This window comes from Vicugna pacos, chromosome 27 (genome assembly GCF_048564905.1).
Source record: "Vicugna pacos chromosome 27, VicPac4, whole genome shotgun sequence".
Lineage (NCBI taxonomy): Eukaryota > Metazoa > Chordata > Mammalia > Artiodactyla > Camelidae > Vicugna > Vicugna pacos.
Genome location: NC_133013.1, coordinates 2,623,522 through 2,648,284, shown reverse-complemented (window position 1 = coordinate 2,648,284; position 24,763 = coordinate 2,623,522). Strand labels below are relative to the sequence as shown.

Here is a 24,763-nt window from a genome sequence, read left to right as displayed (position 1 = left end):
TCATTCATCAGTGTTTTTGATTTTCATCATATAAGTCCCGAAGATGCTTTGTTAGATCTATACCTAAATATTATATTTTGAGGAGCAATTGTAAATTATAGTGTATTTTAAATTTTAGTTTCAGTGTGTTCATTGCTACTATATAGAAATGAAATCAAGTTTTGTATGATGAGCTTGTATTTTGAGGCTGATTAATTTCAGGTATTTTTTGTTGTTGATTCATTGGATTTCTTTACAATTGTAGCACCTGCAAACAGAGACATTTTATTTCTTCCCTTTTGATATGTATGCCTTTTATTTCCTTTTCTCGCCTGTTGCCCTGATTAGAACCTCTAACACAATATTGAATAGAAATCATGAGCATTGATGGACTTTCTGTTCTTGATCTTAACGGAAAATGTTCAGCATTATGCCATTATGTATAACATTTGCTTCAGATTTTCTGTAAGTGTTCTTATCAGTTTGAATGAGTTCCCCCATAGTCCTAGGTCTCAAAGAGATTTTATCAGGAAGAGGTGTTGAATTTTTTTCAAATGATTTTCTGCATCAATTCACATGATTAGAAATTTTTCTCCTTAATCTCAAATATAGTGAGTGATGTTGATTGATTTTTAAATATTGAGCCAAGCTTCCATCCCTGGAATAGACCCCCCCCCTTGGTTATGGTGTATGATTCTTTGTATGTATTACTGAGCTCTACTTGCTAAAATTTTGTTAATGGCTTTTGCATCTATATTTATGAGGGATATTAATAGTCATTTTTTGTTTGTTTGTACTTTTATCTGGTTTATCTATCAACCTGACACTGATCTCATACAATGAAGAGGGGGAACTATTCCTTCCTCTTCTGTATTTTTGGAGGAAAATGTGCAGAATTGGGATTAGTTCTTTATTTAAATGTTTGATGGAATTCTCTGGTGAAGCCATCTGGGTCTCAATATTTCTTTTTAGGGAATTTAAAAATTATTAATTCAGCTTCCATAATAGTTATAAGGCTATTCAAATGTTCTGTTTCATATAGAGTGAGTGATGGTAGTTTGCGTTTTTTTAAGAATTGGTCCATTTCATATAAGATCTCAAATTGTGTGTAGGGTTTTTCATAGCATTCCATTTTTACCTTTTTACTGCATGCAAAATCTTTAGGGATATCCCATGTTTCACTCTGGATATCATTAATTTGTGTCTTCTCTATTTTTGTCAGTACTGCTAGAGGTTTGCCAATTTTATGTATCTCTTCAGAGAATTTTTTTTGTTTTATCAGGTTTTTTTTTTCCTCTGTTGTTTTCTGCTTTAAATTTCATTGACATCCATTCTTTATTATTTTATTCCTTCTGCTTGTTTTGGCTTTATTTTGTTCTTTGTCAAATTTTTGGAGGTGGGAGCTTAGATTATTGTTTTGAGGTTTTTTTCTATTTTAGTGTGTAAGCATTTGGTGCTACAAAATTTGTCAGTAAGTAGTATATATTGCATTTCTTTATTCATTCATCTCCATATCTGGCTATTGTAAATAATGCTACTATGAACATTGGGTGCATGTATTTTTTTTGAATTAGTGTTTTCATTTTTTCCAGATATATACCCAGGAATGGAATTTCAGGATCATATGATAGTTCTATTTCTAGTTTCTTGAGAAATACTATTTTCCACAGTGGCTGCACCACTTTACATCCCCACCAACAGTGTACAAGGGTTCCCTTTTCTCCACAATCCCTTCAACAACTGCTATTTATAGAATTTTTGATGATATCCATTCTGATATGTGTGAGGTGATATCTCATTGTGGGTTTGATTTGCATCTCTCTAATAATTAGCAATGTTAAGTATCTTTTCATGTGCCTTTTGGCCATCTGGATGTCTTATTTGGAGGGAAATGTCTATTCATATCTTTGCCCATTTTTGATTGGAATGTTTGGGGTTTTTTGATACTGAATTGTTTGAGCAGTTTATCTATTTTGGATCATAAACCCTTATCAGTCAACTCTTTTGCAAAAATTTTCTCCCATTCCATAGGTTATCTTTTCATTTTTTCCATGGTTTCCTTTACTGTGCAAAATATTTTAAGTTTAATTAGATTCCACTTGCTTATTTTTGCTTTTGTTTCTTTTCCCTTAGGAGATAGATCTAAGAAAATATTGCTACAATTTATGTCAAAGACTGTTCTGCCTATGTTTTCTTCTAGGTGTTTCATGGTTTCAGATCTTACATTCAAGTCTTTAATCCATTTTGAGTTTTTTTTTTAAATAGATTGAGGAAATGTTGTTGAAGAGACTGTCTTTTCTCTATAGTATATTGTTGCCTCTGTTGTCATAGATTAATTGAGCATAGGTGTGGGAGTTTATTTCTGGGCTCTCCATTCTGTGTAATTGATCTAAGTGTCTGTCTTTGTGCCAGTGCCATGCTGTTTTGATTACTGTTGCTTTGTAGCATAGTCTGAAATCGGGGCACATGATGCTTCCAGCTGCGTCCTTTTTTCTCAAGATTGCTTTGGAATCCTTTGTGGTTCCGTATGAATTCTTGGATTGTTTGTTCTAGTTCTGTGAAAAGGTCGTGGGTATTTTGATAGGGATTGCATTAAATCTGTAGATTACTTTGGGTAGTGTGGCCATTTTAACAATATTGATTCTTCCAATCCAAGAGCACAGGATATCTTTCCATTTCCTGTATCATCTTTAATTTTCTTTATCATTGTTTTATAGTTTTCAGAGTATAGGCTTTTCACCTCCTTGCTTATATTTACTCCTGATATTTTATTCTTTTCGATACAATTGTAAGTGGGATCATTTTCTTGAATTCCCTTTCTGCTAGATCATTATTAGTGATGAAAAAAGCAATAGATTTCTGTATATTAATCTTATATCCTGCTACCATGCTGATTTTGTTATTAGCTCTAATAACTTTGGGATGGAGAATGCAGAGTGTGCTATTTAAAGTATCATGTCATCTGCAAACAGTGACAGTTTTACCTCTTCCCTTCTAATCTGGATGCCTTTTATCTCTTTTCCTTGTGTGATTGCTGTGGCTAGGACTTCTGATGCTTTGCTAAATAAAAGTGACAGGAGTGGGAATTCTTGTTTTTCCCCTGAATTTATCAGGAAGACTTTCAGCTTTTCACTGCTGAGTATGTTTGCTGTGGGTTTGTCATAAATGGCCTTTATTATAGAGATCTGTTCTCTCTACTCCCACTTTAATGAGAATTTTTTTTATCATGAAAGGATGTTGAATTTTGCCAAATACTTTTTCTGCCTCTATTGATATGATCATGTGATTTTTATTTTCCTTTTGTTAATGTAATATATTGATTGGTTTGTGAATGTTGGACAATCCTTATGACCCTGGAATAAATTCAACTTGATCATGATGTATGATCCTTTTTATATGTTGTTGGATTCATTTGCTAGTATTTTATTGAGGATTTTCACATCTATATTTGTTAAAGATATTGGCATGTAATTTTTCTTTTTTTGTTTGTTTGTTTTCTTTGGTTTTGGTATCAGGGTAATGGTAGCCTCATAGAATGAATTTGGGAGTAGTCATTCCTCTTCAATTATTTGCAACAGTGTGAGAATGATAGGTATTAATTCCTCTTCATATGTTTGGTAGAATTCCTCTGTGAAGCCATCTGGTCCTGGACTTTTGTTTGCAGGCAATTTTGAGTTGCTCTTTTTTAATTAAAAATTTAATTTCACTCCTAGTGACAGTCTGTTCAAATTGTGTGTTTCTTCCTGAGTTGTCTTTGTGGATTGCTTGTTTCTGGAAATTTTTCCCTTTCTTCTAGGTCATCCAGTTTGTTGTCATGTTACTGTAGTAATCTCCTAACAGGTTTTTGTTTGTTTGTTTTTGTATCTCTATGGCATCTGTTGTTACTTGTTCTCTAACATTTCTGATTTGTGTATTTGGGTTCTCTCTCTTTTCCTTTTGGTGAGCCTGGCCAAAAGTTTATCAATTTTGTTCATCTTTTTTAAAAAAAAAGCCCAGCTCTTGCCTTCATCGATCGTTTCTATTTTTAAATCTCCATTTTATTCATTTCTGCTCTTATCTTTATTGTTTCTTTCCTTCTGCTGACTTCGGGCTTTGTTCTATTTTTCTAATTTTTTTTTGATGGTTAGATTGTTCATTTAGTTTTTTCTTCTCTCTTGAGGAAGTCCTGTATTGCTATGAACTTCCCTGTTAGAATTGCTTTTGCTGCATCCCATAGATTTTGAAAAGTAGTGTTTTTATATTTTCTAGATTCTTGTTCAAAATATTCACTGTTATGTCATTTCTTTCCCTAATCCAGATAACTTTTTATAACCAATGCTTTGGATTTTTTATCTGGTAAGTTGTTTATTTCTGATTCATTATTTATTTTTTCAGTATTCTCTTGCTCTTTCAATTCAGAACCATTTCTCTGCCTTTTCATTTTGCTGAACTTTCTCTGCAGTGAAATAGGTGAAAGTTACCTATTTCAGTCTTGAAAGGTATTCTTATGTGCGAGCATCTCTACGCAGACTGCGTGGGCCCAATGTTTTTGGTGGGAGAGCTGGATTTGGTGTGGATGCCCATCACATCTTTCCTCCTGGTGTGCTGGCAGCTAGCACACTGGTAGGGGTGGGACTGGAGATGGAGGAGCCAGAGCTGGTGCCAGATCTGAGTCAGGACTTCCTGTCTGCTCAGTGGCCATCCCTGCCCTACTGGTGTGTGGTCTGATTCCAAGTTCCTGGAGTGGAAGCCCTGAGGGTCAGGCTTGAGCTGGCCATTTCCCTTAAGTGTGTGTTTTTCCTTTTTTCCACCCTGGGGAAAGCCCCGAAGGAGGGGTGCACTGAAGCAAGTGGGACGTGTATACTCACAGAGGTCTAGTGTTCTGCCTGTGTTGGCTTCTGCAGCTCCGCTCAGACACAACTTATGGTTGCATCTCTTTCCCGGTCATGGTCACCACAGATCTAGGTGGTGCTGTGGTGCAGAGTGAGCTGTGCTGGAGCTCTTGCTCCGACTGGGTACACAGAGAGGCAATCTCTGGAAACCCAGCAATCTTGGGAAACTTCTGCTGCTGTCAGAAGTCTGGGATGTCTCTGGGACACTACTTGAGTAAGCATCAACAGTGGCCGCTGCCATCCCACCTGGGCTCTGTGCCAGCACTGAGTCAACTCTGTGTCCAAAAGTCACATCTTTTCCTAGGTCCTGGCCAGCCTAGATCCGGTGCCACACTGTGGCATGGAGTGAGTAGGGTCAGGGTGTTCTCTGGGCTCAGACTGGGGAGGGTGGCAAGGCGTTTGTTGGAAACCTGGCAGCCACCCGGGCAGACCTCTCTCTGCCCTGCCTGAGGACAAGCCAGCACCCTTGCACGTCTCATGTGTGAAGTCTAGGTTCTCCAGCCCTTCTGTCTTTCCCAGTGGTTCTCCAAGACATTCAGTATGCTTGTCTCCTACGTATAGGACCACAGGGCTGACATGCTCAGTCTGTGAATCAACCTGCTCACTTCTCAGGGTGAGGGTCAACCCATGTAATCCCCCTTTTCTTCTGAGTCCCCTCCCAGAGGCATAGGTGCTGACCTGATCACTTCTCTTCCTTTCCTACCCAGTTATTATGTGTGTATCTTTCTTACAGCCTTGGTTGTACAGTGGTTCTTCTGCCAGCTTCCAGTTACTTTTCAAGGAAAATTGTTCCACATGTAGATGTCTTGTTGATGTGTTTATGGCAGTGGGGGTGCGGTGAGGACCACATTGTCTTACTCCACCATCTTGATCTATTTCTCCTCAAGTTTCCTTCTTTTAAAGAGAATTTCCTTTACACCTTCTTTTCAAGTCAGTCTGCTGGTGACAAATTCCCTATTTTCCTTCATCTGAGACTATTCTTGATTTCTTCTTCATCCCTGAAGGATATTTTTACCAGATATGGAATTCACAGTTGATAGTTCCTTTAGCACTTGAAAAGTACCACACCATTTTCTTACCGTCTCCATCATTTCTAATGAGAAATTTTCTGTCATTTGAATTTTTTTTCTTCTATTGGTGATGTGTCATTTTCTTCTGGGCGCTTTAAAATTTCTTTCTTTGTCTTTAGTTTTCAGAAGTTTCATTACGATGTACCTTTTTATGGATTTCTTTGGGTTTATCCTATTTCTAATCTCAGATTCGTGAATATCAGTTCATGAGTTTTGCAAAATTGGGGGATATTTCAGCCAATATTTTTGGAATACTTTTTAGCCCCAACTCTTTCTCTGGGACTCTGGCAGCATGAATGCTAGGTCTTTTGTTTTAGTTCCACAGGTCCCTGAGGCTGTGTTCATTACATTTTCTTTCAGTTTATTTTCTCTCTGCTGTTCAAACTGAGTAGTTTCTATCTCCAGGTCACTGCTTCTTCCCTTTGTCCCCTCCATTCTGCTGTTGAGCCCATCCATTGAGTCCTTTATTCTGATTATTGCATTTTTCAACTCTAAAATTTCCATTTAGTTCCTCTCTATATCTTCCATTTCTTTGGTGAGACTCTATTTTAAACAGTTCAAGTGTGTCCATAATTCTTGTTGAATTTTTATAATGGGTACCTTAAAAATCTTTGTCAGATAATTCTAAAATCTCTGCCATCTTAGTGCTGGCGTCTGTTGTGTTTTTTTTTTTTCCATTCTATTCAAGTGTTCCTTGTCTTGGTATGATGAATTATTTTCTATCAAAACTGGACATTTTGTGTATTATGTTACAAACATCTGGATCTCCTTTAAGTCTTATGTTTTATGCAGCATCCTCTTAATTCCACTCTGGTTGGGAAAGGGGACTGCTCATGACTGCCAGGTAAGGGTGGAATTTGGGTTTGTTCATTCTGTTTTCATTGACTCCCAGGGAGGGAGAGACCCCTGCTGGTTAAGGTGGGGTGGGGACAGTTAGTTAGCATCCCTGGTAGGTTCCATTGATTATACTTGGAGAGAGAGAGGGACGGGTGTCTCATTACTGCTCCTCATAGGTCCTCCACTGATACCACAGTGGGTAGCTTTCTTGACTCTGGGTCTTGGTAAAAGACCTTTCCACCAACCTGGCTGGCCCTGGCGCCACCTCCATGGGGAGGGGAGGGTGCCTCATTACTGCTGGGAACAAGGAAGTTCACGCTCCCCACATGGTCTCCATGGAGTAGGTCTGGGAGCTCCTGTTACCATCTAGTAGGGATGAAAGTCCTGCCTTTGCACTCGGCCTGCTTTGACACCATCCCTGGGGGAAGCTGGGTTCCTCTTACAGCCTGGCCGAGCTGTTCAGCTAGACACTCAGCCCTGAAGGCAGGAGTGATCAGGGCCACAATATTTTCAGTGATGTTTAATGGGATATTATCATCTTGAAGTTGTCCGTCTTCCTGCACTGCCCTTTCCCAGTCTTTGGCGAGAAAAGGCAGACTTTTCTTGGGGTTCCTTTTCTTGTCAGTACTGGTTGGCATTTCCAGATTGCTGGCTTCTACAGTACTCAGTCTGAGATATAGAAGACACAAAAAGAAAGCCCAGATAATTCACTGCTCCGTCACTCCCAGCTCCTTAGGCCATCTGCCTTTTTCTTCCCACCTTTCAATGTCTTCTTATGTTTGTATTTTTCAAATGTATGATATCTAATATTTTTAGCTGTACTTAACAGAAGGAATAGGAAATAGCTCCACATTTGCTCCATCTTAAATGGTACATTTACTTTTTCCTCTTATTCTTTTTTGTACAACATTAAAAAATTTTTTGTCATTTCAGCTAGTAAAAGAAGATAATAAAGAGGAAAGATAAATGGGCAGATTTAATCTGCCATGTTCAATCCTCAGCCTTGTTAATAAATTTCCCAGTAGGATGTCATTCTCGCATTCCTAGAATAGAACCCTAAATGTTCACAGCCTTCATTTTAAACTGAACATTCCTAATTTCCTTATGACGTTGCTTGAGTTATCCACATGCTATAATCATTCAGTGCATTGCTACCACTACCGTTTTAAATAAGTAGTTATCTTTTAGATCAATTAAAGATGAGACAAATAAAATATTTTATCTTCATTTATAACTTCTCTGGTGCTCTTTCCTCTAGTTACTCCAAATTTCTGACCTACCTAGTTTTCCTTTTCCCTGAAGAACCTCTTTGAGCATTTCTGGCATGGAAGGTCTGTTGGTGATCAATTTCCCGAGTTTCTGTTCACCTCAGAAGCACTTTGTTTCTCCTTCACACGTGAAGGAAAATTTCACTGGGTGTAGAATTCCAGGCTGAGGAGTTTTCATCGCTCGGAACATTAAGCGTCTCATCCCACTCTCTTCTTGCTTGCATGATTTCTGACTAGAAGTATCCTCGCTCCTCTGTGTGTAAGGGTTCTTTCCCTCCTCGGCCTTCTTTCAAGATTTTCTCTCTGTTGCTTGCTTTGTTTCACTTTGCTTTGTTTCGTTTTTGTTTTGCATTGCTGCAGTTTGAGTATGACAGGCCCATGTACAGTCTGCCCTTGGTTTTTCGGTGTTTGTCCTTCTTGGTGTTCTCTGAGCTTCCTGGATCTTATTATTTTGCTGTGTCTTTCATTAATTTTGGAAACTTCTCAGGCACTCTCACTTAAAATACTTCTGCTCTGTGTCCTCTTCCTTCTCTTGCTGGTAATTCAGCTATGTGTATGCCGCACTTTTTGGAAAGGTCTTCCTGTTTATTTTCCATCTCTCTGCATTTCAGTTTGACAAGCTTCTGCTATCTGCTCTTCAAGCTCACTGGTCCTTTCCTTGTCCATGTCCACGGGGCTAATAAACCCATCAACAGAATTCTTTAATTTTGTTCTTATTTTTTAGATTCCTAGCATTTCCTTCTGACTCTTTTTTTTTTTTAGAATTTCCATCTCTCTGCTTACAGCATCCATCTCGTCTTGCATATTTCTACTTTTTCCATGGAGCCCTTCACAGATGAATTATAGTTATTTTAAATGACCTCTCTGATAAATCCAACATCTGTGTCATATCAGAGCGTGGCTCTGGGAGTGGTAATCAGGAATGAGCTACCCAAATATTTTACAACAATATGACTATTTGGTGTTGCTGTAGTGGTTATGCATTTTATGCCAGTGACCTAAGTATGATAAAATGTTAAAACATGTATAATTTGCTCATAATTGAAAGACAAGAAGTGAAATGTAAATATCAAAACCAAGGATTAACAATGATTTTGTATACCCAAACCAATAATTAACAATGTATATAGATCCCTTATTTTTATATAATCTTTTCCTTATTCAGTCTTTTTAAAATTACACAAATGATAAATATCACTGGAGGAAAATAAAAAAGAATCCAAATTGTCCTTATTCCCAATACAAAATAAGAATATAAAGCATTTAAATATACTGATGTCTCTTAAAGCATTTTAACCTCAGTCACCTATCTTTGCCATTCAGATGAATTCTGGCCATCCCATCTTTGAATCCAACAAGAGGCCTGTGGCCTATTTCTTAGCTAGGAAAGTCTCTGTCTGCAGAGGTGGTGAGAATGCAGAGAGGCAGGGAGGAGGCATGCAGATGAAGAAGACCGCTTAACTTCTGTATGGCCTTGTCATTTCCAGGTCTGCTCAAACACCTTCTTGAACTGTTTTTAGTACAGTATTTAAGAGGGACCAAAACTATATGTTAATCCATCTCTACATGAGCGTAGAATCCTAGAAGCCCCAAGCTGCCTTTCAAAGAATGTATTAGGGGGTATCTTAGGAGAGAAAGTTGGGCTTAATAAATGTGTGGAGTATAGAATTTATTAGAGTTGCCATTGAAGTGAAAAGTATATAAACTACTTTTCCTTCTATTTTAGTCTATGATTAAGTTAGTCTCATTACCCACCCCCAAATATGAGATTCTGCCAACTTTTCTGTGTTTGAGAGGATAAAATAAGAACAAAAATTCACTTTGCCTGAATTAAAATGCCATGGAGATTTGAATCCTCTGGATTTTAATGGGAGTTTTAATTTTTTATTGTAACATTGTTTTCTTATGCACATATTCGTTACCATATATTTACTACATACACATTTCTCCACATGCTTATATTCCACATGTCCTTCGTTTATAAACTGCCATTCATTTGCTCATTTTTCTTTGAAGTGTTTGTATTTTTTTATGGATTTGTAAGAACCTTTTAAGACAATTAAATCTTTGTCACAAATGTTTTACATAGTTTATGGGATTGATGATTAACACTTATTAAGTGCTTCCTGTTCTCAGCACTGAGATAATGGGGCTTCACACAGTCTCTCTCCTCACATAAACCATCTAATCACGAATAAAGGGGCTGCATTTATGACCCTGCAGCGCTGTGAAGCAACCAAGGCTGAAAGAGGTGAATGCTTCCAGTGCAGCCACTCAGCCCCACCACTGGCTCTCCTAACCAGTGGATTACGTCTTCTTCTCTGACAGTCATTGTCTTCACTACTTAAATCCAGGTTCCCATTGTGCTATTTGTCTGGAGGAAAGTAAATTTTTAACATTTATGAAAGGTAAAAATACACTATGAAATTTTACTAACCCAATGTATATATATACATATAATATATACACATATGTGTATATACATATATATTAACACATGCAGTTCACACTTTGAGTTGTGATAGTTCTGCTTCTTAGTCTATAACTTTACATATTTTTGAATTCAGACAATTGTACGCCTTGTTTACAAGATCATTGTTTGTCCAAAAATTAAATGCTCTCCCTCTCTCTCTCTCTCTGTCTCTCTCTCTCTCTATATATATATATACACACACACATGCTCTTGTAAAATTTGTTCTATTTTTTAAATTTCCCTAATGATTTTTATACAGTGTGTGCATAAAATAAATAATAAAGATAAATAGACACATTGTAATCAACTGTACTTCAACTTTAAAAAATCTGGACTATTTACTAATGGAACCGTGACTTCACGGACGCTCCAGAGTCCCTATACTTATCACAGTAACTGGCACGTACTGGGCATTAATAACCATCTGTTGAATGAATGCATGTATGAAGATGAATTAAAAGGAGAAGACACTCAAATGAAACGTAAAAATAAAAACAGAGATGCAAGGGTAAATTGACAAATTCACAAATCAGTGGGAGACATTGATGCAGTTTTCTCAGATTGAATAGACACAGGAGATTTGAATTACACATTTAAGGATATTGGAGAAAACACGTAATACAATCATACATGTATGCCTAGCCAGCGTAATCTTTGTAAACACGCACAGGCCACAGAAACTGACTATGTGTTACATACGAGGAGAACTTAAAGAAAACTTTTAAAAGTGGAAATCAATTTGCAATAAACAATGTAGTAAAATTCCAAATTACAAACTAAGGGAGAGTCAAAATATCTATTTACCTAAGTGTTAAATCACTAGATGAAATTAAAACTTTTAAAAAAAACCCCATATATTCATAAACAAGAGAACATCACAGAATTATGCCCCCCAAAACTTTCCCACTTATATAGAAGTTGTTGCCTCAAATCAGTTTATAGGAAAATAAGGAAGAATGAAATTTGGGAACTAAATATTCAAATCAATATTTTTTTAAAGAACAATAAAATTAGGCTAAATGAGGTAGATGGGAGGAAGGACGGAAGGAAGGAAGGAAAAAGAAAGGAAGTAGTTACATTAAAAAGTCAACTTAAAAAATAATTCTATATATCATTGTAATAAAAAAAAGTCACTAAGTATGAAGCCTATAAAATTCCTTGGAATGAAATTAACTACAATTTAAAAACTTATATAAGGGAAAAGCTAAAAAAAATGAAATAAAATAACATAATATTCCTGTCTAAGAAGATTCAGTAATATAAAGATGTTAATTTTCCCACGTAGTTTATCCATTTCCTTACAGAAGAAAGGTTAAGATTTTTAAGGAAATATATTCACTATTTTCACTATTGAATACTGCTGAAATAGGCATCCTTGTGCAAAAATTTCTTTAGAAATGGAATCACAGAGTATGTGCACCTCCAAATTTACTAGTATTGGCAAATCGCTTTCCCAAGTGGCTGTACTTACTTGTCGCCTCACCAGCTCTGTAGAAGGTTTCTCATTTCCCCACATCATTATCCCTCTTGGCATATAAGCGTCATTAATTTCTACAGTTACAATGTCTATGAACTCATAACACATTACTGCTCAATTTGCATGTACTTTATTACCAAATTTTAATTATTTTTATATACTTTTTAGCTATTAGGTTATTTTCTTGAGTTTGTGGCCTCACCATACACGGCCCATTTTAAAAGATAGGAGTTTTTGTGGGGGGTGGGGGAAGTAGTTAGGTTTATTTATTTATTTAAGTTTTTTAATGTATGCTAAAAATGATTATTTATATCTTACTTAAGATTGTACATTTCTTGTCTCTGCCAGTTATAAACTTTTGGTTTTTGAAGTGAAAAAAAAAAAATGAAAGGCCACAAATGGCAAAATATCCTTCTTTTTTATGGGTGAGTTGTATTCCATTACATATGTACATATATATGCTGCATCTCCATTATCTCTTCAACTGTTGATGTGCACTTAGGATGCTTCCGTATCTTGGCAATTATAAATAATGTTGCTGTTAATAGCAGGGCGTACGTATCTTTTCGAGTTAATTCTTATCTTGTGGTTGGCTTTATTCCTTTGATAACTATGTAAGTTTAAAAAGCTAAATCTCTAAACATCCTTGGAAACAATCAACAGTACATATATGTAAATTAAAAGGTATATCTGCAGTTAAAAAAAAATGATCTATCAAGCCATGAAAGACATAGAAAAAACTTAATAGACATATCACTAAATGAAAGAAGCCAGCCTGAAAAGGCCACAAACTGTACGATTCCAACCAAATAACATTCTGGAAAAGGCACAGCTACAGAAACAATAAAAAGATCGTGGTTTCCAGGGATCTGGGGAGGGGGAGGGAAGGATGGAGGATTGAATAGATAGAGCACAAGGATTTTTAGGGCAATGAAGTTATTCTGTATGATACTACAGTGGTGGCTACATGTCATTATGCATTTGTCAGAACCCATAGAAAGTACAACATCAAGACTGAACCCTAATGTAAACTATGAAAAAAAAAAAAAAGAACTAATTCCTGAGTCAAACTAATGCTAAAGGTTTTAGAAGAAAAGTGGAAACCATCAGTGGAGGAAAGAAGGAAAGGCCAGTCAGTTCATAAAAAAAACAGAAACCAACAACAAAAACAATTATAAAAATGATAGAATGTATTGAACTGGAATCTATATCATGGAAGCATTTCAAAGAGAAAGAGAGACCGACTGTGTCAAATGAAGCCGATAAAGCAAATTGTGGATTGAGGAATCTTTTTTTTCCTGTGATTGAATTGTTCTAAAATAGAATTATGAGGGAGACACAACTCTGCACATTCACACACTCAAAAACCAAAGAATTTTGTATTTAAATGGGTGAATTTATGGCATGTAAATTATACCTCAAGAAATCTCTTTCAAAATGAAGGCGTATTTAGCACACATCTACCCAGTAGAGCTGCTCCCAGGTGTTTGTCTCACAGGGTAAATGAAAACAGATATTTAGAACAATGAGGCGTGTGTATATATACAAAAATATTTATCCATAATAACAACACTTGAACTAACCCAAATGTCCATTATTAAGAGAATGGATTAATATTTTGTAATATAATCTTACAAGGTCACATTATTCAGCCCTACAAACAGAACAAATGGCATATTCAAATAAAAACATGTAGCTCTAAAAACATGACTTAGAGCAAAAGAGACAGACATCAAAGTACACATTGTGATTTTTTTCATTTTTATCAAGTACAGCCACCATCAAACTGATGGATGCATGTCGAGCGAGTGTATGTATTTTGACAGAGGGTATATATTCTGTGTTAATGGATATGATTCAAACATATGGTTCATGCACTGACTTTTCTGATACTGTCAAGGGTTAGGAATTTGAAAGATTTGTGAAATCATAAACTTTACATTGACACATTTCACTATATTTTTATTGTATACAGATATAAACACAACAAGAAAGAGGTAAGAAAAAATTGCCATTAGACAATAATGGAGAGAGTGACATTTTAGTTACAACTTTCTGCTCTGACAAGCCCCCCTCCTCCCCACTGACACTGAGCAGATAACTGGCCAATCCAGGATGTCAGTTACTGGTTGGGCTCCAGGGGGAAAGTTGGGGTGTCCCCCGGGGCTGGTTGTGGCTGGTGGCTCCACGGTAACTGGGCAGAGCCCTGGGGGGAGCGGGGCCATGGAGGGGCTGCTGTCCTCCATGCAGCTTGGCTTTGGGCTGATCCTGAGGCTGCTGAGGGCGGTCCTGGCTTTGCTGCCGATCTGAGAACACAATGGCCTGTGTTCTCAGCTCATGTTCCAGAGCCTCCACTGGGAGACAGTGTTGAATCTGCCTGTCCTCGCCTTATTGGTGGGTGTATATTAATTTTACTGATTTTTCCAATTTTTTCATCTTTTGAGAAAAATATAGAGTTGACTTCTTTTTTGAAGTCAGTTTTTACTAAGGTAAAATTCACACACAGCAAAGCCCCTCACTGTGAATCTTTCATTTTTTTCGGTTCCAGCTTTGTTACATTGCAATAGCGGTCACTGTGCTTTGCTCAGTTTGCTTCCGTGGATGCATCTGATGCTTTTAAATGATGTATCTAGTGAAGATTTTCTTATAGGTTTAATTTAACTCAATTACTAAAATATTCTCTTTCTGGAGTCTACTGAGTATCTTGTGTATTCAAGGAGTTTTCTCCACGATAAATATTGGGGATTCAAATGATTCTTGACTGTGTGATCTCTGAGGACTGTCTGAGTAATTAGCCATTTCTGCAAGTTTTCCTTTGCCTGGACATAAGGAGTTTTACCCTGTGGATATGCAGAATGATGTTTAACCAAAGACTCAAATGTGCTGCCATCCACATCTCTGAAGCTCTTTTTCCGTGCACCTGCTTCTGCTCTGGGACTGTTGTCTCCAAATTACAGTAACCTTAGCGTCTTGAATCTCTGATTGCTGGTCCGCAACCCAGCAAGCCTGCCAGACTCTCTTTGAATGACCTTTTGTTGCACCAAGTCTGGAAATTACCTGCAGGCGGAAACTGGGTAACGACAGGTGTTGCCCTGTGTGTTTTTCTTCTTGGCCGTCCCATCTCTGCGTCCACTAGAGCCCAGGGGTGGGGTCAACAGACAAACTGCTACTCAGCACAGCCCTGGCTGCCCCAGTGTGGGAAACCCTCCCTCCATTGCTCCTGAACATTCTGGAGATGATGCAGACCAGGTGATGCAGGGAGACCGGCTGTGAGACCACAAAACGCCTCACCTCTTTGTGACTAGTTCCTGGATGCTCCTGAATACACTGAGACAGGAGGGAAGGGGGCAGGGCACAGCCATTAAAGGAACAACACAGCAATTAGCACCGAGACAGCAGAGAATTCAGCTCTCAGTAGACCTTGAGGCCCATGACGGCAGGAGATTTGACTCCCAGTGGACCGTGAGCTTCACTATAGACTCACTGTAATAAATATGTTAGCATGGTAAGTGACACATCCACTGGTGCCATGACAGCTCCCAGGCTGGCCATAAAAGGTCCAAAAGTGGGCGGTGGCCCAATTCCTGGGAATCCCAGTCCCTTCCCTAAAGTAGTTGGAATAATCCTCCCACTTGGTAGCATTTGAAATAACGGAGCTCATAAAAACTACCCACCCCCCACCTTGTGGCCATTCTAGCTGACCACATGCCCTAAGGCCACCGCCTTCCCTTCTCAGAAAGATGGCCTGCATTCTGTCCAGGGAATGTGTGTCTCCTACGCCTTTCCCTTGCCTTCTGAGACAGCCCACACTCGGTCTATGGAGTGTGTACCTCTCTGAATAAATCTATCTTTACTCAACTGCAGCTCACTCTTGATTACTTTCCTGCATGAAGCGAAGGACCCTTGCTTGACAGGGACCTGGGACACGGCCATCCTCTCAAGCTCCATTTTTATTGGATCAATATGACCCAAACAGAAGTCTGATTTTCAAACATTTTGGTGCAAAAGTTGGAATTGGACAGGTAATGGGAAAAAAGCCAGATGGGAAAAATAGGATAATTACACATCTTTTTGCTTAATCTCAACAACATTCATGTTCAAACTTCCAAGTTAAGAGTAAGTAAACACTCCTGGGATAAAGCTCATACCACTAAGGGCGAGGCCAGACATTCACCTGGACGTTGTCATGGTCTTTTAGACACAAACAAGCCATGAATGGAGCTGAGGTTACTTTCTCAATGCCCAGCATCCTCACTGGAGGATGACGATGTGTTCTCAGTCTAGGATCTTGGTGATTTCGAGTTGTCAGAAGTACGGTATTAACAGATAAGCACCAACAATAAAGATAAAGAAGTCAGAAGCTACCTGGGGCTCTCCATTTCACTTAAGAAGAAGAGAGTGCACCCGTGGTTCTCATCTTCATGGATGTCTATAAGCATAGGAGAGCCAGAGCTGGATTCCATCTATGGTCAAAAGGCGCACAAACATGGTGGCTCCTTAACAGTATTAATCATGTTACTGTTGATGCCAACGTGAGTCATGTGAGGGGAACTGAGCAGGAGAAGCTTGTAAACAGACTTCACTTGGTAATAACTACCGTCCATGGCTTTATTTTTCTCCCAGTGTGACATTAACTGCAAATGTCTACATCAGATTTTGACTCATCCAGTTCGAACAATGTGATCTGAAGTCATACTTCATTTCTACTGTCAGGGAAACTGGTTGAACTGCATCACACAACAGATAGAAAATTCTCCCTTATGCTGTGGGGTGTTGTACTACAGATACAAGCACATTTGCGGAATCAGAGACAGACGGCATCGCATGCAAGGTTTTGAAGGCGGAGAAATTCTCAGAACAAAGCTCAGGATTTATTTGGATTTGCTCACTGGAAACTATACGGATTCTCTAAATATTCCCCTTCAGTTCGAAGCTGCTCATTAACTATTCTGCCTACAGGGCTTAGTTAAGCTCCTCTGAAACTGGCTCCTGTCCTGGGGGAAGCTGGTTCAGGGATCGCATCCTTGGAACTTGGCACACACTGGTCCCTCCACCTGTCATCACTGTTACCCAAGGACTGACTCTGGGCTGCCTCTGAAACAGACTCTTAGCTGCGGTGCCTCCAGGTTTCTTGGTACCTGGCTTTCTTCTTGTCTGTATTCATGGTTCCACAGGAAATTAGCAAGATGCTCCACTGCAGGAAGGGAGTTAGAGGCTTTTTTTGACATTAAAAATATCTCATCTGCGTGAGGGCATTTTATAAAGAACTTAATGTACGTATGGGCTGTATTGAATTATTTTTACTGTCAGTATGTGTGACCAGAAATGCATGCTGACAACTCTATCCTTGATCCACATTGCCCACCTGGTTGCATGCCAGCCCGTGACAGGCCCCAGAAACTCTTGGTTCTGAGTGCTTGCTTGCATCCCATTGCTGGGCGTGCTCTGTGCAGACAGCGTTGTGCAGGTGGTGGACAGCCTTTCTGGGGAACAGGGAAGTAGCTGAGTGGCAAATGTCAGGGACAAGTGAAGATGTACCTTGACACTTGTCACTCACTGGCAAAGCTCAGCCATGACGGGGAGACGCTTCATGGAGCATGAGAACCAACACCAGCGGCCGGAAAGAGAAAGTGAACTCTCAGCAAGTTAGAAGCCAGGATGCTTCAACAACAGGGCACAACCGCGGTCTGGAATCACGCCTGGGAACATTAGAATTCTGCAAGCACAGACATTAGAGATTCAGGAGAAACCTTCTTCTTAACTGAGCATTTTCCGCTTTGTTTTCAAAGTAATTCTATCAATGAATTGTGCGGGAGGGGGATACGGAAGAATAAGCTGACTCTGTTTCTTTAATCTTTCACATATAATCACTTATGAAAAAATAACAAGCAGATGCAGAACAAGACCATTCTCACTGGAAAGATACACCTTCACTACGGTGCTCAGATGTGGAACTGAGTTGCCACTGGACCCATGTTTGTTGAAAATTGCTTGCGGTCTTTAAAAATACCTCAGTTCAACTGGTACAAATTGAATAACAGTTACCCACCTTCCAAATCAATAAAATGATATTTTAGTGACCAGACCGCCACATCATTCAGCAGCATACTGTTTAGAACCCAAACTTAATAACCCGGATTTCTGCTGTCCGCTACGACTGGGTAGCTTTCGGGAGACCAATCCCCCTGCTTAGAACAAGCAGGAAAAAATTGATAAAAACAGAAAAAAATACAGGAGAGGGTATGAAAGAGCTATTAAGGTAGCCAGAATTTGAGGGGCCAGAATTCTGGAAAGAAAACAAATTCACAGAGGTGAACGTGACCTTCTACGCCTTGTTTGTTCTGCTCTGTTCATCCACCGTTCAGTGTGCTCCAGCAGACTTCCAGCTGCCAGAATGTGCGTTTCCAGATGATCTGTTTTTTTTCTGAAACCTTAGAACACTGTTCTAAGTGGTATCGGTCTATATACTGCAGGGAGGAAGTGTAACTGACCCTGCATCCTTCCCAAAGCGGCCCCTGGGAGTTGGTACAAAAACACTCCAGACCTCGCAACAGTTGGGTACCGTATATCTGAGATGTGTGTTTTACATCATTTTCTAGACTTTCGCTGGAGGATTCGGCCCCAGTTGTTTAGTATGATAACCGGCTTAGTAACCTGACTTTTATTTGCTGCTTTCCTTTCTCTGCATCACTTCCCTGTGCCACTGTCTGTGTCCGCTGCACTCCCTGAATAAATCACTTTTACTCCAATACTTATCTCAGGGTCTGCTTCTAAGGCAGCCAAATTAATGATTCAGAAGCTGTGTGGGGGCAGAGGCTGTGAAGCTGAAGAGAAAGCAGCTGCTATGAGGCAGAGAAGCTGAAAAGAGATTTTGGACATCTCACAGGGCTAATGAGATAAAAACTGAGGCTCAGAGCAGAACATGAGAGGTCTCCGGATAAAAAAGGGAAACACAGAAAAGTGATTCCAAGAGTTCTGAGACAGGCTGGGATCTGGGCCCCTTCGCTGCAGCATTTGCACTGACTGGGACCTGTGCTTGCACCTGGACGAACGTCTCCTCCTCCAGCAACAGGATACGAAGGAGCTATAAGGGACCAAAAATAAGCGCATGCATGTGCAGTCGGGGCGGATTACGAACAGCAAGATATAAAGAGACCAAAAACCCAACTGCCACTTCTGGGGTGTCCAGGCCAAAAGCAGGGTGCTGTGCGTGATCCCTGCACACAGCCCACCAAGGGGGCAGGCAGGCCACCTAAGCCACCGCTGCGGCCTGATGCCTGGGCCAGCCCCTGCCTTCACCGCATCTAAGGGACTAGCTCGCCCCCGTACTCGAGGAGTGAGCAACGGAATCTGTTGCTTGTTTCCGTTCCCTCATGTTTCAGCACAAGCCCCAGCAAAGCCTTGCCTCACTTTCTCACCTGGCCTCTTATCAATTTCTGTTATTTAAGGAGTCCAAGAACCTGGGTCGATGTCGGCGTGACGTGTTGTTGTCCTGAGGCACTAATTCCTAAGCAGCACAGGGGAGGCAAGACGCAGGGGCTGAGCTGAAAGTAGGGATCAGCCGGCTGAAGGGCTGAGGAGAGCTGCCAGCACTCTCCCTGCTCTGAGGAGACCAAAGTTGGAGCCCAGAGCCAACCAAGAGGGACAGGCCAGGGAAACACACTAGACTGTCCTGTGTGACTCTTGCAAACTGCAAAGTAAAAGAAAGAGTAAACCAGGAATTCAGCAATGACCTAGCGAAACTCAGCCTTACGCCTGATTGCATTAAACCTGCTTCTACTCCAGCTCCTCACAAGGAGCTAAAGAATATCCTTTCTGGTAGAAGAAATATCAAGCAGAGAACTGGCAGCTTTTGAACTTGCAGTGCCAGGCAAGACTCTGTATCTAGAACTGTGCTGCTCAGTATGCTAGTCACAAGCCACGTGTGGCTATTTGCATTTAAATGTATTAAAAGTAAATAAAATAAGATGATATGTCACCAGTCACACTAGTCCTATTTCAAGTGCTCGAAAACTGCACGTGGCTAGTAGTGCTCATACTGGACAGCACACAGATGAAACCTTTCCATCAGCATGGAAAGTTCTGTGGAACAGTGCTGAGCCAGAGCTTTTATAGTTTAAAACACTTGTCTGGCATTTAATCAAATTTAAAAGGCATATCAAGATCTAGAACCAAAAAAAAAAAAAAACCCAACAATAAAATTATAACCATAGTGATCCAGATATTGGAGTTATCAGATGCTTAAGGAATAGATGACAGGATGGAGAAATTCTTAAGAGAATTGAAATCTGTATAAGAGAATTAAATGGAAATTCTAGAACTGAAAAATATAATGACATATTGAGAACGGGTCAAATAGCAGAGGAGATACAACTGAAGAGAGAAATCATCACCCGGAAGACAGGCCTTTACGAAATAACCAGTCCAAGACATGGAGGGAGAAACAAGTAAGGGAAAGGCAGAAAAGAGAATAAAAGACATCAGAGGACAGTAAAAAGGTGTAGTATAATAGTAATTAAAGCTACAGAAAGGAACAGTAGATACAATGGCATAAAAACATTTGTAGAGATAATGCCTGAGACATTTCTAAAATTGTTAAGAAGAGATTAAGCCACAGATTCACAAAAACTATGAAACCAAAGTGAGATAAACAGAAAGAAAACTGCACTTAAATACATTATAATACAACTTTTAAAAATCAGAATCAAAGAAAAATGCATTAGATGCATGTCCAAAAATATAAAAATCAGCTTCAAAGAACAGTAAGACTGACAGTAGACTTCTAATAGAAACTGGGGGATGCGGAGGGGGGATAAAAGACAATGAAATGACATCTTTTAAGTGGTGAAAGAAATTAGTTGCTGAGGAGAGGGTATAGCTTAAGAGGTAGAGCACATGCTTAGCATGCATGAGGTCCTGGGTTCAAGCCCTGGCACCTCCTCCAAAAATAAATAAATAGACCTAATTACCCCCCCAAAATAAATAATTTTTTTAAAATAAGAAAACAATTTCCGACAACTCTATATTCATTGTAAACATTCTTCACTACTGAAGGAAAAATAAAGATACATAAGACAAAAAAGTCTTAGAGGAATTTGTGCCAGTACACTTGCACTGAAAGATACATACTAAAAGGAATCCTTCCAGTAGACAGAATATAATTGCTAAAGAAACATGGCAGTGTAGGAAGGAACAGAGAGCTACATTAGCGGTAAATAGGTAAGTCTGAGTTAATAGTGAATGTATAAAACATGCTGCTTATACAGATGGTAATATGATAATAATAACTTATTGGGTTAAAATGTATGTAGGGTTTACATTGATAACAATAATTTTCTAGGATGTAGAAAATAATTCGTGTTAGTCACTACTTAAAGACTGCTTATTGTAATTTCCATGGTAAACAAAAAGAATAGCATAGCTAAAAAACTGTTAGGGAATTAGCATTAAAAATTGAGATACTTAAGGATAAATCTAACAAGATACGTTCAAGATCTGTATGAGGAAAACTATAAAACTACCACTCTGATGAAAGAAATCAAAAGAAGATCTAAATAAATAGAGAGATAGACCCTGTGCATAGAATAGGAAAACTCAATATTGTCAAGATGTCAGTTCTTCCCACCTTAACCTATAGATTCAATGCATTCTCAATCCAAATCCCAGAAAATTATTTTGTATATATTGAAAAACTGATTTTAAAGTTGATCTATGAAGGCAGAAGTCCCAGAATAGCCAACACAGTATTGAAGGAGAAGAACAAAGTCAGAGGACAGACATCACCTGATGGCAAGACTTACTATAAAGATACAGTAATCAAGACAGAGAGGAACTGGTGGAGAATGGACATACAGATGTACAGAAGAGAACAGTGAATGCAGAAGCAGACTCACAGAAAGGTAATCAATTGCCCTGGGGAAAAGAGCAGAGGCTATTCAATGAAGACTGGACGGTCTTTTTAACAAACAATGCTGAGGCAATTGGGCGTCTACATGCCAAAACAAACCTTCCAGACACAGATTTTACTCCTTTCACAAAAATTAACTTGAAATGGATCATAGAGTTAAATGTAAACTGTAAAACTATTAAAGCCAGAAAGAGAAAGAAAAATACCATATGATATCACTCATATGAGGAATCTAAAAGAAAAAAGGAAGAAAGAAAGAAAAAAGAGGACACTAATGAACTCATCTACAAAACAGAAAGAGACTCACAGACATAGTAAACAAACTTATGGCTACCAGGGTGAAAATGGGTGGGAAGGGACAAATTGGGAATTTGAGATTTGTAAATATTAACTGCTACATATAAAATAAATAAATGACAGATTTCTTCTGTATAGCATAGGGGACTATATTCAATATCTTGTAGTAACCTATAATGAAAAAGTATATGAAAACAAATATATGTATGTATATGTATGACTGAAACATATGTTGTACACTAGAAACTGACACATTGTAACTGACTGTACTTCAGTTTAAAAAAAAAAAAACTTCTACAAGTAGCATAGGAGGAAATCTGGGTAACCTGGAGTTTAGGGTCGACTTCTTAGATAACAATGCAAAAAGCGTAATTCATGAAAGAAGAAAATCAATAAGCTGGACTTGATTAAAATTAAAAACTTCCCTCCTACAAAAAACACTGTTAAGAAAATGAGAAGACAAGCCACAGACTGGCAAAACACATATCTGATAAAGTACTGATATCCAATTATTCAAGGAACACTTACAACTCAACAGTAAGAAAACAAGCAACCTGATTAAAAAAATAAGCAGAAGATCTGAACAGACACTTAACTACAGAAGATACGCAGATGCCAAATAAGCATGCGGAAAAGTACACAACAGCGTATGTCATCAGGGAATTGATGAAAGTAACTAAAACAACAATGAGGTCCCGCTGTGTAACTATTAGAATGGCTAAAATCCAAAACACTGACAACACCAAATGCTGAAAATGATGTGAAGCAACAGGAATTCTCATTCCTCGCAGATTGAAATGCAAAACAGCGCAGCTACTTTGGAAGACAGTTTGGTGGTTTCTTACAAACCTCAGCATCCTCTTACCATATGATCCACATGATCAGTGGTTGCTTAATATTCAGCGGGAGGGAGGAAGGGGTGAATAGGAGGAAAAATGGGGGATTTTTAGGGAAGTGAAATGAAACTCCTCTGTATGATCCTGTAATGATGGATACTTGCCATTACAGGTCTGTCAGAACCCGTAGAATTTATAGCATCAACAGTAAACCACAGTGTAAACTATGGATGTGTTAAGAGTTAAAAATAAAACTGGATCAACTTGGTGGGTTTACATACATGCCCTGGTTCCCAGAGAAGAGACACTTGGACACGTGGATACAGTAAGAACATCATTAAACAAAGAGCGATGGTTGCTACCTAGTTACTTTGGTCCCCTCCTTCCAGTAAATCAGTGACCCTCAGATGAAGTTGTCACGTTGGCAGGGCAATTGCCTCATATCATTATGAAGAGGAAGAGTGCAGACAGGAGTTAGTTCCAAGTGTGCAACATAATGACTCTAATGCTCTGTTTTCCAATCCGATCGCTGGTTATGTAGGTGTGTTTATTTGTGAGTACTTATGCTCTGTATTTACTATTTATCAAACTTCTGTTCAAACTTACACATAAATTAAAAATTGTAAATGTGCCTACTCTTTCAGCATACAGTTGTGTTTTTAAGAATTTGTCCAAAGGAAACGTTTGGATGAGTAAATAAAATGATATGTACACGATAAATAATAAGCTGGAATGATGTTTCATAATAAATGATTATTTCTACCAAAAATATTGAACAACTTCTGCAGTTCAAATTACAGTACTTAGAATCTGGACATATGGAAAGAAGAAAAGAAAGAAAGGAAGAAAGGCAGGCAGGAAGGAACTACTAGTCCCTTACATAGAAAATCTTTAAACATTAACAAATAGTGGGCCCAGAGGAGGATGAATTTTGACTGATTGAGTTGATTGAGTTTGAAGGTTGAGGGTGATTGGTAAACAGATAATTTTTTTTATGGACATGTAGTCAGTTTATAAATTCAACAGTAACTGTATAATATCTACAACATTTTCATGTTTTTTTTTTAATTGAGGTAGAGTCACTTTACAATGTTGTGTCAATTTCTGGTGCCCAGCACAATGCTTCAGTCATACACGAATATACATATATTCATTTTCACATTCTTTTTCACTGTAAGCTACTATAAGATATTAAATATATTTCCTTGTGCTGTACAGTATAAACTTGTTTATCTGTTTTATATATACCATTCAGTATCTGCAAATCTCAGACTCCCAGTTTATCCCTTCCCACCCCTCTCTCCCTGAGATAAGTTTTAAGTGTGAAGTTACATTGTAGCTGAATTTTTGAAGATAAATAAAAAATTATCAGATGATTCGTTTCCATTAAATACGTGCCTTCACAAGATTTCCTGCAAAATTTTGTTGTCGAAGCCCATTTCTTTCCAAGACACCATCAGCCAGAGAACACACTTTTATTCACACAAAATTATTAGGGATTATTTTCCGCAGGCAGTGTGGAGCAATCTAAAAGCATCATGATGACAGTAAGTAATATATTTATTTTCCTAATTCTCCTTCTGAATAGGTGTGTGATCTTAGGCAAGACTAACCTGTCTGGGTTTCCAAACATGTAAAATGATAACATTTGAAGTTCCATTTGGTGCTAAAACACTGTTTTTAAACTTGGAGGCACTTAATGCTAAAATCCCTAAGGGTCTAGATGCTTCATTAGAATTCAATGAAAA

The 24,763-nt window shown here is 38.6% G+C and overlaps 1 protein-coding gene across 1 annotated transcript in view; it reads right to left on the bottom strand.

Moving 5' to 3' along the window:
• Nucleotides 1–24,763, bottom strand: part of GABRB3 (gamma-aminobutyric acid type A receptor subunit beta3) — a 292,198-nt gene that overhangs the window by 236,944 nt on the left and 30,491 nt on the right. The window lies entirely within an intron of this gene.